The 22,036-nt window shown below is 44.5% G+C and overlaps 1 protein-coding gene across 3 annotated transcripts in view; it reads right to left on the reverse strand.

Moving 5' to 3' along the window:
* The window catches only part of LOC117363353 (WD repeat-containing protein 89-like), a 106,474-nt gene that overhangs the window by 23,558 nt on the left and 60,880 nt on the right, over positions 1–22,036 (reverse strand). Inside the window, exon 1 of one of the 3 annotated variants that reach the window (XM_033950921.1) lies at positions 18,584–18,753. The exons of the other annotated variants lie outside the window; for them this stretch is intronic. The gene's annotated coding sequence lies outside the window, so the exon portion shown is untranslated. Of the gene's footprint in view, positions 1–18,583; positions 18,754–22,036 lie in introns of those variants that run through there. 3 annotated transcript variants of the gene reach the window in all.

A 22,036-nucleotide genomic window follows, 5' to 3' on the forward strand; every position in this document is an offset into this window, starting at 1 on the left:
AATTAAAAAAAAAAAAACACACCACAAAGCACCCTATATGCAGAGAAAATGTTAATTATCATTTATATTTGGGGGGTTTTCAAAGATGTCGCCTCAGTAACTTTAGAAAAATAGACAAATATAGTGCAAAATAGACAGCAGACTTAAAATTCTCAAAACTGACACATTTTGATCACTAAATTGAAAATAAAATCATTTTTCCTACCTTTGCTGTCTAGTGATTTCATGAGTCTCTGGTTGCGTTTCCTTCTAACTGTGCATCCTTTCTTTCATTTCTTTCTGTACTCAGGCCCAACAATTGTCCTGTTCTATTCCTTCCTTCCTATGTCCTTAGTGCCCCCAGTGCCTCCTTCCTATGTCCTTAGTGCCCCTTCCTATGTCCTTAGTGTCCCCAGCGCCTCCTTCCTATGTCCTTAGTGCCCCCAGACCCAGTGTCAGTTCTCCTTTGTACATCTGTTCCAGATCTCCCTCCTCTGTTATGATCTTGCCTCTCTCTGCTCTTCCTCAGGGTCTCTCCCCCTCTGTCTGCACCTCCCCTAGTCCTGCTTCTGCCTCCTGTCTTTCCCCTTTGGTCCAGGCCTTTATCTATCTAATCTTTCTTCTACTTACAACCCCTACCCCTTTCTCTGCCTCTTTCTCTCCTTCCTTCCTTCCTTTGTCCCCCTCACTGCCTTCCAGCCTTTGTCCCACCCCCTCCCCCAAAGCCAGCCTGCCTGCCTGCCTCCCTCCCGTGCCCGATTCCACCACCCCCAATCCACTGCTACTGCTTGCCGTCCAGAATCCTTCTTCCCGACATGAAGGGTTAGAAGGAAAAGTGTGCCTTTTTGCAGATGATACCAAGATTTCTAACAGAGTAGACACCGAAGAGGGAGTGGAAAATATGAAAAAGGATCTGCAAAAGTTAGAGGAATGGTCTAATGCCCAGCAACTAAAATTCAATGCAATGCAAAGAAATGCAGAGTAATGCATTTGGGGACTAATAATAGGAAGGAACCGTATATGCTGGGAGGAGAGAAGCTGATATGCACGGACGGGGAGAGGGACCTTGGGGTGATAGTGTCCGAAGATCTAAAGGTGAAAAAACAGTGTGACAAGGCAGTGGCTTTTGCCAGAAGGATGCTGGGCTGTATAAAGAGAGGCATAATCAGTAGAAGGAAGAAGGTGCTGATGCCCCTGTACAGGTCATTGGTAAGGCCCCACTTGGGAGTATTGTGTTCAATTTTGGAGACCGTATCTGGCGAAGGACGTAAGAAGACTTGAGGCGGTCCAGAGGAGGGCGACGAAAATGATAGGAGACTTGTGCCAGAAGACGTATGAGGAGAGACTGGAAGCCCTGAATATGTATACCCTAGAGGAAAGGAGAGACAGGGGAGATATGATTCAGACGTTCAAATACTTGAAGGGTATTAACATAGAACAAAATCTTTTCCAGAGAAAGGAAAATGGTAAAACCAGAGGACATAATTTGAGGTTGAGGGGTAGTAGATTCAGGGGCAATGTTAGGAAATTCTACTTTACGGAGAGGGTAGTGGATGCCTGGAATGCGCTCCCGAGAGAGGTGGTGGAGAGTAAAACTGTGACTGAGTTCAAAGAAGCGTGGGATGAACACAGAGGATTTAGAATCAGAAAATAAGATTAAATATTGAACTAAGGCCAGTACTGGGCAGACTTGCACGGTCTGTGTCTATATATGGCTGTTTGGTGGAGGATGGGCTGGGGAGGGCTTCAATGGCTGGGAGGGTGTAGATGGGCTGGAGTAAGTCTTAACAGAGATTTCGGCAGTTGGAACTCAAGCACAGTACAGGGTAAAGCTTTGGATTCTTGCCCAGAAATAGCTAAGAAGAAAAAAATTTTTAAATTTAAATTGAATCAGGTTGGGCAGACTGGATGGTCCATTCGGGTCTTTATCTGCCGTCATCTACTATGTTACAATTCTGACATCGGAGAGGAAGTTCCGGGACAGCCAGGCAGTGATTGGCTGTCCTGGAACTTCCTCTCTCACATCAGAATTGACATCAGGAAGAAGGATTCTGGATGGCAAGCAGCGGGCCAGGTGGGGGTAGTTTGAATCGGCGCTGGAAAGAGACTGGCAAGCAGCAGCGGCAGTGGACCAAGGGGGGGTTGAATCAGGCGTGGCAGGAAGGGGAAGCAATCGCCTGTCCCATTGTCCCCAAGCACAGCTTCAGGATGCTGTCCCTGAAAACGGGATCTTTCGATATCCCAAAGCTGTGTGTGGGGACAACGGGACAGGGAATCGAAAAACAGGACTGTCCCATTGAAAACAGGACATATGGTCACCTTATATATGGCCCTTCACACCCCACTGAGTGTTATAAACACCCATTCGTTACCATTCTGTTAGATTAGTCCAGATTTAACAGGTTGAGCCCCTTTCATTAGGTGGAGGTAGTTATACTGAACTAGTCCAGTGACATCACTGGTATACAGACTGGCAGAGCCTGGAATTTGTCAGCATTTCTCTACCTAAAGCAGATGGAATAGGTCACAGGGGCATAGATCCCATTGAGTAATCCTGGCAAAAAGCTTATCTGGTGTTAAACTGAAGAGCTTTCGAACGCTATTGGCTTCCTGACTGCCACACATGAAAGCCAGCATCTCTCTGTTCCTTTCCTCCCTTCCCCTCTCCCCCCATCCTCACTGCAGCTCTGGCATCTTTCTCTAGCCTCCACCCTGCACTGTCCTCCAAACTCCCCATAAGGAAAAGCTAAAGCGGTTAGGGCTCTTAAGCCTGGAGAAGGCTCAGGGGAGATATGATTAGGGTTACCAGACATGTCCTCTTTTTAGAGAACTGTCCAAGTGTTCAGACGGACATTCCAAAACCCAGCAATTTGAGTTTTGGAAAGCCCCGAAGAGCTCCTGTCGCATCTGAAGGGTCTCTGAGCATGTGTGAATGATGTCACACACATCCACATATGTTCCAGACCCTCCAGACATGGCAAGAGTTTGTCAAGGAGGAAGAGAAGAGGTTTTGTGGGACGGGGCTGGAATGAGACAGGGCCATGTGACCGGGGTCTATAAAATACCAAGTGGAGATGCTTGTTTACTTTTTCCAAAAATGCTAGGACTAGGTGGCATGCAATGAAGCTACTAAGCAAGTAGATTTAAAACAAACTGGAGAAAATATTTCTTTACTCAAACTCTGGAATTAATTGTTGTGAAAGCAGTTAGCTTAACAGGGTTTAAACAGGATAACTTCTGTCCTCAACTAAGCTTACTACATGCCTCTCAGACCCTATTCCTACTCCTCTACGTGACCCCATCTCACATACCGATATCTCTCCCAACTGCCATATCCTCAGCCTATCTATTTCCACTGCAACTGTCCTCGATGACTGCAAACATGTGGTGGTTGTCACATCTCAAAAAAACCTCACTGGACCCCACCTTCCCCTTCAACTATTGCTTTGTTTCCCTTCTCCCATTCCTATCCAAGCTACTCAAGCATGCTGTCCTCAGTCACTGACCTGACTATCTTTCATTGCAACAGACTTGATCCTCTACAATTAGGCTTTCGATCCCTACACTCCACAGATATTGCATCGGAATCTTAAATTGAATGTGCCACCTTACAGGTGGCTAATAGTACACAGAAGAAAGCTGTTGAACATGAAGTAAAAATGGGGAGCATAGGGACACATAGGGGAGATGCTAGACAGGATGGATAGGGACACAGAGGGAGATAGAAATAGAAAAGAGGACAGATGTCAAGAGGACAGGAGATCTGAGAAAGATAGATAAGAATAAAACAGAGAAAAGTAAAAAGATAAACACTGGGACCAAAGACATTATCAGAAAACAAATGTAGACAAAATAATTTTTTTCTGAATGTATTAATTGTAATATGCGAGCTTTGAGAAATATGTAGCATTTTAGTTTCTATTTCTATTACCATAACAAATTTTCTATTCAGGTCTGGAATGTGCTTACGTTTTGCTGGGCGTGTTTACAATGCTTTGAAATGGAGTGCCCCTGCCACCAGGATCCCCACTGCCTTGGGAGAGATAGTGTTATAGAGGCCTACTTAATTTTTCTACCCAAAGCCCTTTCATCATTCGTAGGACTGGTCTGATGCAGCAGGTCCCAGGGTTATGTCTGCATCCCTTGAGGTTGAGTCATTGGACTTGAGAGCTCCTGGGGTTCAGACCTCAGTCTTTTCTCCAGTAGAGCTAAAAGGTGATTCACCCTTTTCAGCCCCAACCTTCATCCCCACATCTTTAACTTGCTGAGGCTTTTGACAGTGGTCCCTGTGAGGCCTGGCTATCAGGGGGTATGGTATGGTATCACCCCCCCCCCCCTTGCATTTGGGTTCCCTTGTAGCAAAAACTTTATTTTCCTGTCAGGAGAATAAAGTTGATAAAGCAAAATAAGAAGCCCACACCCCAAATAAAGAGGAGAGCAGGTGAACCTGGGAAATTTATGAAGGTGGTTGGCTGTGTCCTGGAATGTAGAAATCCTTGAGTCAGGTGACTATCATGACCCAGCACACAACCTAACAATGTGTGACCTGCAGGAGCTGATAGTTCAGCACTATCAACAGCTCCCTTTGATTTGGGATGGGCTTGTACTATATTTGGTGTTCCACATCCCCCTGTTATGCCTGCCAATTTTGGTGGGAATCATAACCATATTCCTACTGTGTCCCTGTGAATAGTGGAGGCTGAAAGGGATTGGAAGGGACCCCTAGAGGCTGACAGTGCAAGCCCTCATAGAAGCCATCCATCATGCATTTGCAGGGGCTCTCGCTTTTGCTGGAGTATTTGACTCACAGGCACAGGACCCTTGCAGTTAAGTGTGTGTGTGTGTGTCTGGATATAAATACAGCCAGAGACGGAGCCTGGTGTATCGAGTCAGGCAGTTTGTTCAAGGCATATGGTGCAGCAAGGTACCGTGTTTCCCCGAAAATAAGACCTAGCATGATTTTCGGGGTAGGTCTTAATATAAGCCCTACTCCAAAAATAAGCCCTAGTTGCCAGCAGTAGCGCTCCCCCCCCCCTGACACTTCCATTGCTCCCTTCCATTAGAATACTGCTTACCGCGAGACCAATATACCTTACAAATGGCACTGTAGGCAGCAGCCTTCTCTTGCTGGGGCGTTTCATGTGCTGCGTTGCTGATGACATCATCAGTGATGTGGCAGAGAAACGTCCCCGTGGGAGGCCACGAAGCAGCCTGATTAGATTGCTGCTGACGCTGCCATTTGTAAGGTGTATTGGTCTCGTGGTTGGTGGGTGCAGATGGGAGGGATAGATGGGTCAGCGGGGGTTCAGCTGCACAAGAGGAGATAGAAAGATGCTACAAGGGGGATGGGAGGAAGGGAGGGATTGAAGCTGTGCAAGGGTTCTGCTGCACAAGGGATGGGAGGAAGGGAAGGAAGGATAGAAAGATGCTGCAGAGTGAAGGCACAAGGGGATGGGTAAGAGGGGAGGAAAGATGTGGGAGAGAGAAAGGAAAGAGGAAGAATTGGAGTGGAGGAGAGGAAGGGAGAGATAATTGCACATGAAAAAAATAAAACCTACCCCAACAATAAGACCTAGTGCATATTTTGGGGCCCGAAATAAATATAAGACAGTGTCTTATTTTCAGAGCAACAAGGTAGAAGGGCCAGAATCTGGAGTTGGCTGTAGAGGAGAAGGGTACACATAAGAGAGACTTATCTGATGACTGGTGTGCCTGAGGGATGGGGGGAATGTGGGGAGAGATGAGAAAGGAGAGATATTGAGGAGCTGTGGAGCAAATACACTTGTAGGTTAGTAAAATGAGTTTGAACTTTGTGCGAAAATGGATAGGGAGCCAATGAGGTGATTTGAGAATGGTAATGTGGGCATAGCAACATTGACAGAATAGGAGGCATACAGCAGAGTTCTGAAGGGCAGAGAGATGGTTTAGCAGAAGGCCAGTGAGAAGCAGGCTGCAGTAATCTAGGCTAGAGATAATGAGGGTATGATGACTGGTTGATCTGGTAGACTTGGAGCTAGAATCCAGAAAAGTGACAGCTCAAGTAGTCTCCTTTCTACAGGACTTAGTTGGATTGTCAATTTTGTAAAAAGTCATCTCAAACTGGCTCAGGTTCTCATTTTAATACATGTCAGAAACTAGTCTTCCTTCTATAAAGTTCATGTGGGCAAACTTTGGCCCCAGCTCCATGTCTTCTGCACTGTCCCAGTACCAAGAGCTTATGATTACTTGCCGTTGCTGGGGGTCTATGGCATCACTTTTTGGCTGCTCCCGATTATGTCTGTCCCCATATGACTTATGACTAAGACTACGCACCATTTTAGTAGCCTTCCTCTGTACCAATTCCATCCTTTTTATATCTTTTTGAAAATGCAGTCTCCAGAATTGTACACAATATTCTAAATGAGGTCTCCCCAGAGTCTTATACAAGGGCATCAATGCTTCCTTTCTCCAACTAGCCATACCTCTCCCTATGCAACCTAGCATCCTTTTAGCTTTCGCCATCACCTTTTCAACCTGTTTGGTCACCTTAAGATCATCTCATACAATCACACCCAAGTCCTGCTCTTCTTTCGTGCACAGAAGTTCTTCATGTGGTCTAACCAACCCTGTTTAGTACATTTAGGCCTAGGAGACACTGCAGTCAACTGAAAGCAAATATATAATGACAAAGACATGATGTCACTTTTATGCAAAATTTTACCTTTTTTTTTTTGGGGGGGGGGTGTAAATCTCTCTATTGGATAATTTTAGTTTTTAGCTTTATGTCATTTGAAAGAGCATCTTTTTTGGTACAAAGGTCACTAATCTTGCTCCTGGCCTTGCTTTGGTCAGAATTAAGGTCCCAAAGACATGCATTATTTACATGCAAAGATATACTATGTTATACAGAATCATCTTTCGTGCCCTATTGTGGAAATGATGTGACATTTTACAAAGCAGCTAAGCTTGTTGAATATACCATGTTTCACCAAAAATAAGACACAGTCATATTAATTTGGTGCCCAATTCGGGGATGTCTTTTTTTCATGTAATGATCATCTCTCCCTTCCTTCTCCTCCACCCCAATTCTTCCTATTTCCATTCTCTCCCCCACATGTGCATCTTTCCTCCCCTCTCACCCATCCCCTTGTGCATTATCTTTGTAGCCCTCCCTCCCATCCCTTGTGCAGCAGAACCCTTGCAAACTTCTATCCCTCCCTTCCTCCCATCCTCCTGTGTAGCATCTGTCTCGTGGTTCGGATGGGAGAAGAGTCAGTGGGGGAAGGGTGCGGGGAGGCAGCGGGGAAAGCGCTGCTGCTTCCGGCAACTAGGGCTTATTTTCGGGGGTAGGGCTTATATTAAGACCTACCCCAAAAATCATGCTAGGGCTTTTTCGGGTAGGTTTTGTTTTCGGAGAAACACGGTAATATATAAACCAGTTTGATATAACCACAGAAAGGTGGTATATCAAATCCCATTCCCCATCCTTTCCCTAAAGGGCTGATAATCTCCCTCTGATCTAGATTGCACCTGTGACTCTTGTATTTTCAGAAGACAAATGTGCATCCTCTATAACAGTGATTCCCAACCCTGTCCTGGAGGAACACCAGGCCAATCGGGTTTTCAGGCTAGCCCTAATGAATATGCATGAGAGAGATTTGCATATGATGTAAGTGATAGGCATGCAAATTTGCTTCATGCATATTCATTAGGGCTAGCCTGAAAACCCAATTGGCCTGGTGTTCCTCCAGGACAGGGTTGGGAACCACTGCTCTATAAAACCCTAAGCGCACATGCGCACTTAGCACGGCGTGTTCCCTGGCAGCATGATGTGTCCCTCCATGCCAAATTCTATTTTGAACAAGGACACAGGGAACACACCGGCGACTCCCCCCTCCCGCCCTCACTCATTGTAAAGCCCGCTGCTGCTCTTCGTTGTCTGCCTTCCTCTTCAAAGCAGCCTGCTGAGGATTGACGGCCAGCTGTAGTGAACCTCACAGGCCACTCTCCACCTCAGTAGCACGTTCCCTCTGACGCGATCCCGAGGGGTGGGATCACATCAGAGGTAACGTGCTACCGAGGTGGAGAGCGGCCTGCGAGGTTCGCCACAGCCAGCCGGCGATCCTCAGCAGGCTGCTTTGAAGAGCAGCAGCGGCGGCAGTGGTTCATGCCGGTGGGCCAGAAGAGGCCAGGAAGCCGGGTTTGGGAGCAATACAGGCAGGCAGGCAGGGGGCCAGGGCGAGAGGGAAAGGGGGCTGCTTTGGGGGGGAGGGGTGTGCTGGGGGGGCACAGAGCAATAGTGCTTTGCTTTGGGAGGGGGGAACAGAAGGGGGCCACAGAACAGGCAGGCATGGCACAACAGGGGGCCAGGGCGAGAGGGAAAGGGGGCTGCTTTGGGGGGAGGGGTGTTCTGGGGGGCAGACAGCAATCATGCTTTGCTTTGGGAGGGGGGAAACAGAAGAGGTCACGGAGCAGGCAGGCATGGCACAACAGGGGGAGAGGGAAAGGGGGATGCTTTGGGGGAGGGGTATGCTGAAGGGGGAAACAGCAATCATGCTTTGCTCTGGGAGGGGGGAACAGAAGGGGGCCACAGAACAGGCAGGCATGGCACAACAGAGAAATACAGGCAGGCAGGTGGCTAGGGAGAAACAAAGACAGAAAGAATGATAGATGGACAGCGTCCAAGGAGACAAATAAAGAAAGACAGACACACACATCTAGCACCCGTTAATGTAACGGGCTTAAAGACTAGTCCTATATAATAAAACGTTAGCGGCGCATGCGCTTTTAAAAAAGCGTGATTCCTGCCGCCATGGTGTGTGATCCGTGGTCGTGTTCCATTTTAGAACCCGGCCAGAGATCACTCTGGCCACTCCCCTCCTTCCACCCTCACTCACCAACCCGAAGCAAGCCTCCTCCCGCCCTCACTCACCGCTGCTGCCGCTGCCACTGATCCTCCTCTTCGGGGCATCCTGCGATCATGGCCGGCTTTGGCGGGCCTCGTGGGCCGCTTTCCGGCCTCGGTGGCACATTCCCTCTGACGCATGGAATCGCGTCGGAAGGGAGCGTGCTTCCGGGTTGGGGAGCGGCCTGCGAGGTTCGCTGGGGCCGGCCACCACAATCGCGGCCTGCTTTGAAGAGGAGCAGGCCAGAAGATACCGGGATGGAGGAAGGGTAAGCAGGGGGATCAATACAGGGGGCCAGAGGGAGAGGGAAAGGGGGCTGCTTTGGGGGAGACAGAAGGGGTCATGGAGAGATAGAGAGAGGGAAAGGGGGCTGCTTTGGGTGGGAGGTGTGTGCTGGGGGCAGACAGCTTTGCTCGGGGGGGGGGGGGGGGGGGGACAGAAGGACACAGACAGCAGCCAAGGAGAGAGAGATAAAGAAACACAGACAGACACATCTATTCTAGCACCCGTTAATGTAACGGGCTTAAAGACTAGTAGACTATAAACTTACACATTCATCCAGGAAACAGGTTGTGATAAATACCTTTAATATGATTCCAGCAGTAAAGTGATCAGTTCACACAGCTTCTGGTTTCAAATGGACAGTATTCATGGCAGTCTCTAACCTCTTGTGCATGGGAGGGGACAAATTGAAGGGTCTGGCATACAGAGATTGTGACTATATCTCCACAGTGCATAGAGATGGAATATTAGGAAAAAGTAAAAGAATTGTACTGTAAAGATCTATTTAAAATGCGATTATTCACCTATAACCCAACATGCTTGTAAAAGTCCTGTTTGTCATATTCTGTGCAAGTTATTATTGTAATGCTGCCTAGATATAGGCAATTGATAAATTTTTTAAATAAATAAATATAATATAGAGGGAAAAACCGCCAAAAGTTCTCTCTTTAAACTACTACTGCACATTGCAGTTATATGCACATATGCACACATGAGTCTCGAAGCCTTCATAACATAGTTTTCTGCATTTATACAGAAAAAGAAATGTTTCTCCCTCTCAGTTACTAATTGATAAGGGTGGGTAAAGGTCTTTGGTTGTGGCAGGGAGATTCAGACACAAAGCAATGTAAACATGGGCATATCAGATAAACAGAGGTGAGGCCAAAAGGTAAGGCCTTGGATACCTAGAGAAGCCTCTAGAAAGCCCAATTCACTGGGCTCAGTTTGCAATGACAAAAGTAGTGTTGCACCATTCTGCAGCAACCTCCCACCCCCAGATCTAACATCTTTCCATTTTTCTTCCTCCAGGTCCATTATCTTTTTTTTCCTCCCTCCCCTTTCATGAGCAGTGATACAAACTTGGTGGTGGGCAGCACCAAGTTCTTCCTGAGGCTGCTAAAGCTGTCTCAGCTTCCACTGATTCCTCCAGTTCTGCTTATGAGTCTGCAGCTCACGCCATTCCCCCACCCACGATTTAGCATCTGCCCCCTCTTCTTAACACCCTCTCCATGTTATACCTTAAAGGTGATTTTTCTGTTGGCCCTTGAGCTTGTAATTTGGGCTTATGTGTTTCAAGGAGTTTTCTTTGCTGTAGTAATTTCAAAATTAATTTTTAAAAGTTGGATTTGTCCATATTCATATGATCTGGTACACAAAGATAATAAACCAGTACATGGTGAAATTTTTTTCTTCTGGTTTTCATTACTGATTAATGTGACTATTCTTTCTCTTTTTTTCCTGATGACCACTTTGTTAAATCTGTGGTGTGTTCAAGGGATTGGAATTGGAAAGTTTTTTTGTTTTATGCCAAGAAAAAGGACACTGAAAAAAAAACCCTGAGGCACAGATGCACTAAAACCATTGTTAAAATCCGGCGGGTCACTGTGGGGCTGGCAAATTGTACGATTTCAAAATGATGATCGATGTTGAAATGATTTTGTATGCAAATAAGTTTCACGGAGACCTGCCAGAATCCCATCCAATCAGTCGTTGGGAAACTGACTGCACATGAGCAGAGCTGGCAGGGGAAGCCCCAAAGCAGCCTCCTGCTGCTCAGCTGTTTGGAGTACAAAGACTTTTTTTTAAATGGGCATGGGCACAGATATTGTGCATGTTACACACGCACAATATCTGTCCTCATTAAAAAAAAAAAAGAAAAAAGAAGAAGTTGTACTGCCTCTCCCAGCCCCCTCCTAATAACGGCCCCGAACTAAAAGAAAAAAAAAAATTGGCAGTAGGGAAGTCCACTCCATCCTGCCTCTGCAACCTGGAATCCCCACCTTTCAACTACAGAGCGGCTGGCAAGATAACCACTCTCTCCTGCCACTGGGAGGCCCCCCGCAGAACCAACCCCGATGCCGCGAACCCCCCCCCACACTTAAAAAAAAAAAAAAATAAAATCAGGAGGGATACCTACTCCCTCCCCGCCCCATACCTTATAGGAAGAAAACAGGAGGGATGCCCAGTCCCTCCTGCAGGCAGGCCTTCTTCAAAATAGTAGGCCTTCTCCTTCAGGACCAGGCTCACCAAAAATAACTATCATCTGATCTCCGATGCCCACTCACCGCTCCGAGACATCCGCGGCCGCACAGAGTGAGAGTCTTGGAGCAGCTGTCCAATATTGGGGCTCAGGTTCGCTAAGTGGAACTCATCCCTGAACATGGCCATAGCAAAGACCAAGCTGAAACAACCCTAATAAAGGGAAACCGCATCTCCCACCAACAATTGAGCCGCCACCTGACTGCAAGAGCAGATAGAGAAAATGCTTGAGTAATTGATTGTAAAACCGCTTAACCTTGATAGGCGGTATATAAAATCCTAATAAATAATAAAACAGCCATAGATCGGGTGGCTGCTCAACTGAACAGGCAGCCGAGGGAGCAGCAAGGGAAGCCACCCCAGTGACACCCACCATCTTACTAAGACGACTGGCCAAGCTGTTGACAGTAGCTTAGTAGGGGGGACAGTCCGGCCCATGTACCATCTTCCTCGGGGCACCGGCAACCCTCCTCCTCTCCCCTTCCGCGTATGCCCCTTTTTCCCCCCATACCTTTTAAACTTCAGCGCCAGCAGCCACCAACTTACAGTCAGCTTCAGCATTCTCTCAGACATCACTTTTGGGACCCGCAGCAAGGAAGCGATGTCTGAGAAAGTGCCGAAGCCAACATGGGCAGTAAGTTGGTGGCTGCTGGAATTGAAGTTAGAAAGGTACAGGGAAGGGGGCACACATGCGACAGGGGTGCGGGGTACCGCTTACCTTTGCTACGCCACTTGCTGTTAAGACAGCATGGGAAGCTGCCCCAGTGGGACTTGCAGTGTTAGAATCGCTGTTCTCCCCCCCATGCAAGCCCCTCATCACACTGATGAAACCAGGAGGAGAGAGACCATTCATCTGCCTGCTGAGATAGAGAATACTGAAGTACCAGTGATATATATAGCACAGCTCAGCTTTGTGCTCTTTATCTTCACCTGCTGGTAGGTGGACTTAATCCACTCGTCTGGATTCATCTGCTGCTGACAAGGAACCCCTAAATACAGTGTCTCAGGGCACCAAAAGTTCAAAAATAAAAGAAACTTACAACTAAAAATAATAAAAACTAAACAGAACAAATCAAAAACATCTCTGCACAGTTCACTTGCAGAAGGAAAAACTGGAGGAGGCACTCAACTCCAATGGCAATTAGGAAGGTACTGAAAGCTGCAAGGGACAAACTTCTGCAATGTTGGTTCATGGCTGGGGATTGATCACCCAATGTATGGACTCCTGTGTAGATATAACAGAATCCTGATTTCTTCACCAAACTGAAAATAACTACCAATCTTTGATATATTTTTTAACCACCACAATTTAACAGGACTCAACCACAAATGGATGAAAAGAAACTAAGGTGTTCTGAGAGGAAATGTTGGGTGGGAACTCTTGCACAAGCTCAAACATTTTCCACAAGTTTCTGATCTCTAGGACATGGGACTGGCTAAGCTCCATCAGGTGGTAATGTTACCCACATACAGTATAATCCTGCTTGTCAAAGAAGAAAATCAAATTCATTGTGTAAAAAGAAAAGACCAATTGTAACAAATATACCGATATGGATGCAGAAACATGAATATGCAAAAAAATAATCTTCAAAGGGGGTTTAAGCAGGAAAAAAAAAGGTTGAATGAAGTGGTGGTACTCAAGACAAACAAAGCTATTGATTTGTAGCTAAAAAAAACTACTGGAAAAAAATACTTAAAATAGTATCACACTGCCACTCATTTAGATAATCAGAAGATGTTGATATTTCAAATAAGAAAACCACTAATAAAAAATCTAAACATCATTTAGCAATAAAGATCTTCAGGACTTAGAAGAGAGATTTGCAAAGTAGTATAGATGAGAATGCTGCTTCACCACAATCTTCATCAATTCATTCTTTCTACTGTTAAATTTTTAGACAATCAATTATTTTAACTAATCCTTTAAATTTCATTCATTTGACATTTAAAAAAAATATTTTCCACTTATCTTAAATCGCATATTTGCAAGCCATCCTCAACTTAAATCACTAAAATCGCAAAATAAAAATACCACCTTTGGACTCCACAGGGAAAAAAATGAACTTATATGGCCTCAGATGATTTATTAGCAGTTGGATATTAAGACGCTATTTGGAAATCTTGCCTACCCTTGCAGTTTTTTCAGACAACTTACCTCCTGATAATTTCATTCTTTAATGTAGAGGCTTCTTAATGTTTTTAAGCCTTTTTGTTTAAGCCCGGTTTTCTAGTTGGAGAATTTTTTCCCCTTTAAGGGTTTTCCCTCCGCTGGTTTATTTTACTGGAGCAGAACCAGTGATAGTCTGCCAGGCTCTCTTTTCTCAAGCATTTGTGCTTCAGAGAGCTTTATCCTGTTGGATTCTGAGGTCCTTTATTCTTAAGTATGTAAAGTTTAGCTATGTTAGAAGTTCCCTGCATTAAGCCTGACACACTGATATCTATTTTTGTATTCCAGTTTGTACGAGTGTCTCTTGCTCTCATTTGTGTATCTCAGATAAGTGACATAGGACATCCCCCAGATGCTCTACTGAGGAAGTTAGAAAGCTTTAAAAGCTCTTTAGTCAGTCACTGCTCCAACCAAGGCTCCATCAGATATCATTCATGTGTGACACCCTGCTTGCCTTCTGAGATCAAAAAGTATGCTAAACACTGATGTTTGTCTAGAGAATGGCATGGTGACAGAATTTGTCCCCGTCCCCGTGGATAACAGCGGGAAACCATTCTATGTCATTCTTTAGTTTCTATCTCAACTTCAGTCCTACATCACCATTCTTCAATGCAAGGCTTGAGGGTCAATGGGGAGTGTGTGGCGCAGTGGTTAAAGCTAGAGCCTTAGCACCCTGAGGTTATGGGTTCAAACCAACACTGTTCCTTGTGAACCTGGGCAAGTCACTTAATTCCCCCATTGCCCAAGGTACATTAAATAGATTGTGAGCCCACCGGGACAGACAGGGAAAAATGCGAGTACCTGCATACATTCATGTAAACCATTCTGAGCTCCCTTTGGAGAATGGTACAGAAAATTGAATAAATAAATAAATATTCTGATTCTTCTCTATCTCCTTACAGAATGACATGGGAATGGTTTGACGGTGACAAATTCTGTCACTGTACTAAAAGATGTCATTAACTGAAATAAGAAATACAACAAATAGTTCAGGCCAATGAGCTGAGCTCAAAAATCTAGTAGTATATAATTTATCAAAAATGCATACCTTTGCAAACTTGCATGAAGAAAACTAATTCAAAATTTCATAACTATTGTATTTTCCACAGGTTTAAATCTTTTTTTATTTTTAATTAATATTGCATGAGATTTTCATTTTACATTTTCTGTCTTTGAAAGCTAAAGCATTTTACAATTTTCATTAAAGTATCAAAGATAAAATTTAATTAAATGAAAAGTAAACCAAAGTAGCTTTACATTGCTGACAGGTAGTAACAGTTATATAAACTCACAATATTTCTAAATTTCTGCAAATTAAACCGTATGTGGCATGAAGCTTTGGAAATTCCAATATAATGTACAAAAATACTCAATAAACAGTAATAGTAGACTATACTACAGTGCAAGTTGTTTTTCCTTCTCATTTAAAGTAAGACCTTAAGGGACAGATTCTATAAACGGCATCTACCGGTACATTGTAGGCTATCAATAAAAAAAAAACAAAAAACGGTGCCATTTATAGAATTACGCCTAGATACGCTTAAGTGGACTTAGGCACTTCTGGACATCCTAGACATAGGCGCCGCTCCATTAAGCCAGCTTTTTACTCGCCTAATTTGACAGCACCTACATCAGATGCCTAAGTCAACCACATCTATTCTCTGCCCATAACCATGCCTACTTTTTAACATAGGCATTGTTAGGCATCCCTAGGTGTTGAATGGCGCTTCCACTTAGGCATTACTAGGCATTTCAAGAGTTTGGTGCTAAACTCTTAAATTTCTTAATTTTATTTTGATTGGCTGAAAACTGGCGTGGTTAATTACCACAACAATTAAGCCAATTAAAAAATTAAGTTTGGCGCAGATCCCAAACTTAGGTGTCACTAGGTGGCCGTGATTAGGATGCTATTTATAGAATATGGCCATAACCACATAAACGTTAACTGCTGCAAACTGCATTACAGTTTCTCTGCTTCTATTGACTGCCAGCGCAAAACCACCACCAACATGGTCTTTGTCTTTAAAAAAATCATTTGTCTATTTTTAAATAAAAGTTTTATATTATATAAATCCCCACCTATAAAAATGTATAAGTTTATGGTTTACATGAATGATACTACTGATGCTCTGAAGCAGAAAGAAAAACTTATTTTTGGTTAGATGCTATTACTTGATCGATCCTTTAATCACTCAGGATCTATAGTGATCACTTAGGCTCCAAAAGGGATTTAAAAAAAAATTATTTCCTTAAAGTCTCCAAATATCAGTGCAGTGCCATCATATTTTCACATACAAAAACAAGGATCATATTTGGTTTTCATGCTGGTATGTGTTCAGTGACAGAAAAATGTAATAATAGCAAGCCAAAAACAATTCTAAATACGTGTTGAAGAATGTGAATAAGGTTTGACCTTACAGATTTGAAATTTTACTACTTAAAAATTAATTTAATACTATTTTATCACTTTGTGGAATACAGACTGTAAGACAGTTATACTAAACAAACATTTGAAAATAGCGGAAAAGCACATCTTCAAATATCAATTTACCATAAATAAATGTGGTGCAACATTCTCTTCCTAATTCTATAATTTTGTACACCAAATTTTACGTTCAGTGTGCATAGTCACATGCACAAGTTATAGAATAGTGCCAGTTACATATGTAACTTAATTGCTTAGGGCTCCTTTTACAAAGCTGCGGTAGAGATTTCTACCATGGGCCAGCAAGTTAAATGCTATGATGCTCATAGGAATTCTATGAGCATTGGAGCATTTACCTCACTGGCCTGTGGTAGATACCTCTACTTCAGCTTGTAAAAGCCAGCGTTAATTAGCTGCTAACTTGACATTAAAAGGTTATAATTGGTATTGATGCTAACAGGTACTAATTTGCAGTTACACACTAAGGGCCTGATTCTGTAAACAGCACTTAGGGCTAGATTCACTAACTTCCTGATCCGTTTCCATTTGCATGCAGGCCGACGAATTCACTAAAGGCCTGCATGCAAATGGAGACGATCGTTGGCACACCCCCAGCCAACTGCACAGATCGCTAAAGCCCTGACAGTAGTGACAGGAGAAACAGCCTCTTGTCACTGCTGTCAGGGCTTCAGCCGCCGGCTTTTTATATATATATATATACTAGTCTTTAAGCCCGTTACATTAACGGGTGCTAGAACATATGTGTGTGTGTCTGTCTTTTTTTCTCTCTCTCTCCTTAGCCGCTTTCTTTCTTTCTGCCTTTCTTTTTCCTTGGCTGTCCATCACCACCCCTTGCCTGCTCCCCCTGTCCATTTTCCCTTCCTTTTACCTCCACTGTGTTCACCACCACCCCTTCACTGCTCTCCTTATGCAGCAGCAGCCCTTCTCCCTTTGTTTTACCTCCCCCCTGTCCAGCAGCACCTTCCTTCTCCCCCTGTCCAACATTAGGCCTCCGTTCCTTTTTCTTCATCCCCCCTGTCCATCAGCACCTCTTTCCTTCTCCCCCCTGTCCAGCAGTAGGCATCCCTTTCTTTTTTATCCTCCCTCCTCCTTCTTATCCCTATGATACTCTTACCTTGCTCTGCCCCTGATCAGAGGTTCCCGACAGCTGCCCAGTTGCACCCATTGGAAAAGTTCCCACTGCCGCATCCCGCACCCCTCCTGACGTGGCTCCCGCTGTCCTTTCTGTCTGTCTCTGTCCCTGGCCCCCTTTGCCTGTCTGTCTTTCTGTGTATCTCCCTGACCCTGTGTCTTTCTTCTTTCCTTTCTGTCTCCCTTCCTCCCTCTGTCTGTCTGTCCAAAGCAGCATTCTATCCCCCTCCCCCCACACCAGTTCCCTGTGCACCTGCCCCTGTGTCTTTCTTATTTTCTTTGTGTTTCCCTTCCTCTCTCTGTCCGTCCAAAGCAGCATTCCCTCTCCCTCCATTTCCCTCCCCCCCCCACCAGTTCCCTGTGCAGCAGCATTAGCGTTTCCTCTACCCCCCCCCTGTCCCTTCCCCTTCCCGCGGGCCGGACTACAAAGGTGGTGATTCCAGCAGCGCTTACATCAGTCTCCACACGCTGCTTCGGGCCCTTCTACTGCCCTGATTTACTCTGGCACGTCCCTGATGACATCATCAGAGACGCGGCAGAGCAAATCAGGGCAGTAGAAGGGCCCGAAGCAGCGTGTGGAAATTGATGTACAAGCTGCTGGAATCGCCATTCGGGCCCGCGGGAAGAGAAGGGGGTGGTCGGCAAAGTAGAAACGGAGATCAGCGGCGGCGACAGGAGAAACGGAGAACGCCGTCTGGCTGCGGTCCGGCTTGTGGAGGCGATCGGGTGGTGACGTATTCGCGCGCATGCGCACTCCTTCGGCCACAGACCTACAGCGCACGGAACACGCAAATAGGACTGCAGTAGAAGGGCCCGAAGCAGCGTGTGGAAATTGATGTACAAGCTGCTGGAATCGCCATTCGGGCCCGCGGGAAGAGAAGGGGGTGGTCGGCAAAGTAGAAACGGAGATCAGCGGCGGCGACAGGAGAAACGGAGAACGCCGTCTGGCTGCGGTCCGGCTTGTGGAGGCGATCGGGTGGTGACGTATTCGCGCGCATGCGCACTCCTTCGGCCACAGACCTACAGCGCACGGAACACGCAAATAGGACTGCGCATGCGCGAGTTAGCCTTTTATTATATAGGATATATTTTTTTATTTTTTTTTAAATTTATTTATTTTTTTAAATCGGGCAGATATTGTGATTTACACACGCAAAATATCTGCTCGATTAAAAAAAAAATAAATAAAAAGTAAACTCCCCCTCCCAACAAGTGCCCTGAACACCCCTCCTTCCCTGAACCCCACAAAAAATTTGCCCCTCAGCCGCCGTTTAACCCCCCCCCTCCGACTGGCCCATCACACCACCCACCCGATTGGGCCCAGCACCCCTGTATCTCAAAGTTGGGAGCAGGAGGGGTGCTCGGTCCATCTTGCTCCGTAGGCTGACCAACACCCCCCCCCCCCGACACCCAGCCCGACCTGGCACCCCGTACCTCAAAGTTGGGAGTAGGAGGGGTGCTCAGTCCCTCCTGCTCCTTAGGCCTCCCGCAAAGTCTCCAGGGAGCAGGAGGAACCACAAAGTCCTTCTGCTCTTGCCTCTCCTTATGACGCACTGCTAATGTGGGCCTTAGGCCCCGCCCCATTGCATCATGTGATGCATGGGGGAGGAGCCTGGGGCACCTGAGCCAATCAGGGACTTCCTTAGGGCTGAGCCTTAGGAAGTCCCTGATCAAGCCAATCAGGGACTTCCTAAGGCTCAGCCCTAAGGAAGTCCCTGATTGGCTCAGGCGCCCCAGGCCCCTCCCAAGGTAGGAGCCTGAGCCAATCAGGGCCTTAGGCTCCTCCCCAGCAGTCGGATTTGTCAGTAGTAAAACCTGATTCAAAATAGCCAAGCAATTGTTAGTGAATCAATCGCTTGGCTATTTTGTATGGGGCTTTACTAATTTGCATGGGAGGATCAGGATCGGATCGCTACAGGCGTTAGTGAATAGTGCAGAAGGGAAATCTGGTCGTAAAGGGCTTGCAAACCAATCGGTACATGATCGGTTTGCTTAGTGAATCTAGTCCTTAATTCCTAGGCACAGTTGAACATGGTTGTCAATCGTCTACTATGCACAGTTTATAGAACTGCACCTAGCAGTACCTAAGCAGTCTTATGCACTGGTAGGTTTCGAAACCTTAGGCGCACTCCCTTTTAGGTCAGAGTTTTCTTGACCTAACTGAGAAGCCTGACCACACCTACTTGTAGGCATCTAGGAGTAGATGTCTACCTTGAAGTGGTAGGTGTTTACTGAGTTAGATGCCTAACAGCTAATTAATTTTTAAAATGATTTTCAATTACTTTTTAATGGTACTTTCAATTAACAGCCCTGATTAAGCCAATAAAAGAAGTTAGGCACCTAGATCGGGTAAGCGTGCCATTATTTACAGAATAAGGGCCTAACTGCCCTTACTCAATCATCTATAATTTCTACATGTGAAATTCAAAGTGAGCAACTGCAAGGGATATAGACCTAGGAGGAGCAGGGACAAGTCAGGGCTGTGCCTAGCACATACACGTGAGTTACAGAATACTAGCAGCTACATGCTATACAGTTATGCATGAGCATTTACAACAGCCTTTCAGCTTATGTTAGTGCTCATGTCTAAAGTTAGACATGTAACTCCAGACTTACACTAGTAATCAATTCACAGTTAGCAGAGTCTAATTTTAGACAACTTGTAGAGAATTATTCCCAGAACTCCTACCTTAAATTACGAAGTTTTGAAGAACTCTTTCAAAGTTTTTGTAAACCCATAAGACCTTTTGTTTGTCAGAATGTTATACCACCTTAGTACCTACAAATATGCAAGTTTCTTTATTTAACCTTGCATTTCTGCCTATCATTTTTAAGATTTATTATTTATTATGTTAATATTCTAGGTTACACTTAATATTATAGTTGAAAGGCTAAATTGTTTAGAATCAGGACTGGAAAATGTTAGTCTAAACATATGTTCAAGACCAAATAATGAATACGAATGCTTCTGCTTTTTGGGTGCCTTACCTAAATTACTGCGTGTACTGTGGAAAAAATTAATAGTTTAGCAGAACTTTTCTTAATGATTTACTGTTTTATCAGCATTTTATGGCTTATTATATCCTTTATATATATATTGCATCCTTTGCAGGAAATATTTCTCTACAATTTTACAGTTGATTTTCTGCTTATTTCTTCCACCAAGTGGAGTAAGAATTTTAATTCCGTGTAAGGTAACAGAAATTTACGTTTATGTGCCCTATAAATCAATGGGTTTTAATACATGAAATACCAAATGAAAACTCAGTATATAAGAGAAAAATATCCACAGAGAGCCCTGGGTTAATTAAGCATTACTGAGGTTTAAAAAAGGTTTTTTAAAACATTTTCAACAGACCTACTCTTCCATGGAGTTAAGTAACGGTAACAGATATGTGTCAGGTACTAAGCACTTCCTGGATATACAAATCATTTCTCAATTTCTAAGAATGTTAATAAAACTTGCTATCACAACAATATGACAATCATATTACTGAAGAAAAACTGACACACTAGATTTGAAGTTGTGCTATAAATGATTTTCATATCAACATGGCTTCCAGATCATTTAGCAACATTTGTACAGTTGTGCTACCTTGCTGAATTTACCAATGAAAGTTATAGGCCAGTCCCAGAAGCCACCTGGCGCAATTTGGCTAAATCATACCACCTTGTGAATTTAGGTTGTTAAATTTAGCTAGCTGGTGTTGTGAACTTTTAAAAAGCACAATTTAGCTGACTAACTCCTGAAGTAAGCCCATTAAAGTACAGTGGTACCTTGGAATCCGAACTTAATCCGTTCCAGAACCCCGTTCGAGTTCCAAGACAATTTTTCCCATTGAAAAGAATAGAAACTGGATTAATCCATTCCTTGGTCCCACAAACTCTGCAAGATCGGGCCTACCTGGGAGAAACACCAAGATTGAGACCCCCAGTAGCAGAGGAGGCAAGATCGGGATCCCCAGCGGCAAGACAGCAAGATCGGCAATAGCAGCTGCAAGTGGTGTTTAGCCCAAAGTTTCCCTCCCAGGCGGAAACAAGAAGTTGCGTCAGAGGGGAAGCTTTGGGCTGAGCACTGTTTGCAGTTCAGATTCCAAAGCAGCATTCGGATTCCGGGGCAAAAATGAAGGAAAATAAAAGTTTGGATTCCAAATTGTTCAAGTTCTGGGGCGTTCGGATTACGAGGTACTACTGTATTTGAAAACTAGCCTACATCTAACTTAAGTCAAAGGAGAGATCAGCTAATAGAAAAAAGAAATGTCAAACGTGCTAGAACATCAAATATCTATAGACCATTTAAAGTATTAGGTGATTCATCTACCTAACTCTGATATTTAGTATAGAGCTAAACTTCATTTGTCAAATTTGCCCTATTAAAATATAAAGCATTGACATCTTTATGGAAGGCTTAAAGTGAAGGTCTTCAAATATTTTGGAAAAAAATATTGCAAATAAGGCTATGAAGTACATACACTGTGCATTCAGGATTTGTTCCGACTTCCTAACATTGAACACTGATGTCCATAATACAAACAGAAAATATATTTTCCTATAATTTACAATTTTAAAATAAATATTTAAGATACAAGAAATCATTACTTATTAACCCTTTTTCTAAAGTCTAATGAGAAACTGATTAGTCTAATCCATCTATTTAAATACAGATTTAAGGGGGTCACGTGATGCAGCCGACCTAGCTAAACATGGGAAAGAGGAGCTCCGGTCACCCCTGATAAACAACTGCTGATATCTGCATTTTACCCGATCATTTTTTGGCTGCTTCAGGACCCGCGGCTAGAAGACTGCTTTGTGACTCTTCTGGAGTCTGTCTGTGCTGATTGCAGCCCGCCATGCCGGTGAAAAATATTAAAGATCTGAAGGATAAGC

Source organism: Geotrypetes seraphini, chromosome 7 (assembly GCF_902459505.1).
Source record: "Geotrypetes seraphini chromosome 7, aGeoSer1.1, whole genome shotgun sequence".
In the NCBI taxonomy this organism is placed as follows: Eukaryota; Metazoa; Chordata; class Amphibia; order Gymnophiona; family Dermophiidae; genus Geotrypetes; species Geotrypetes seraphini.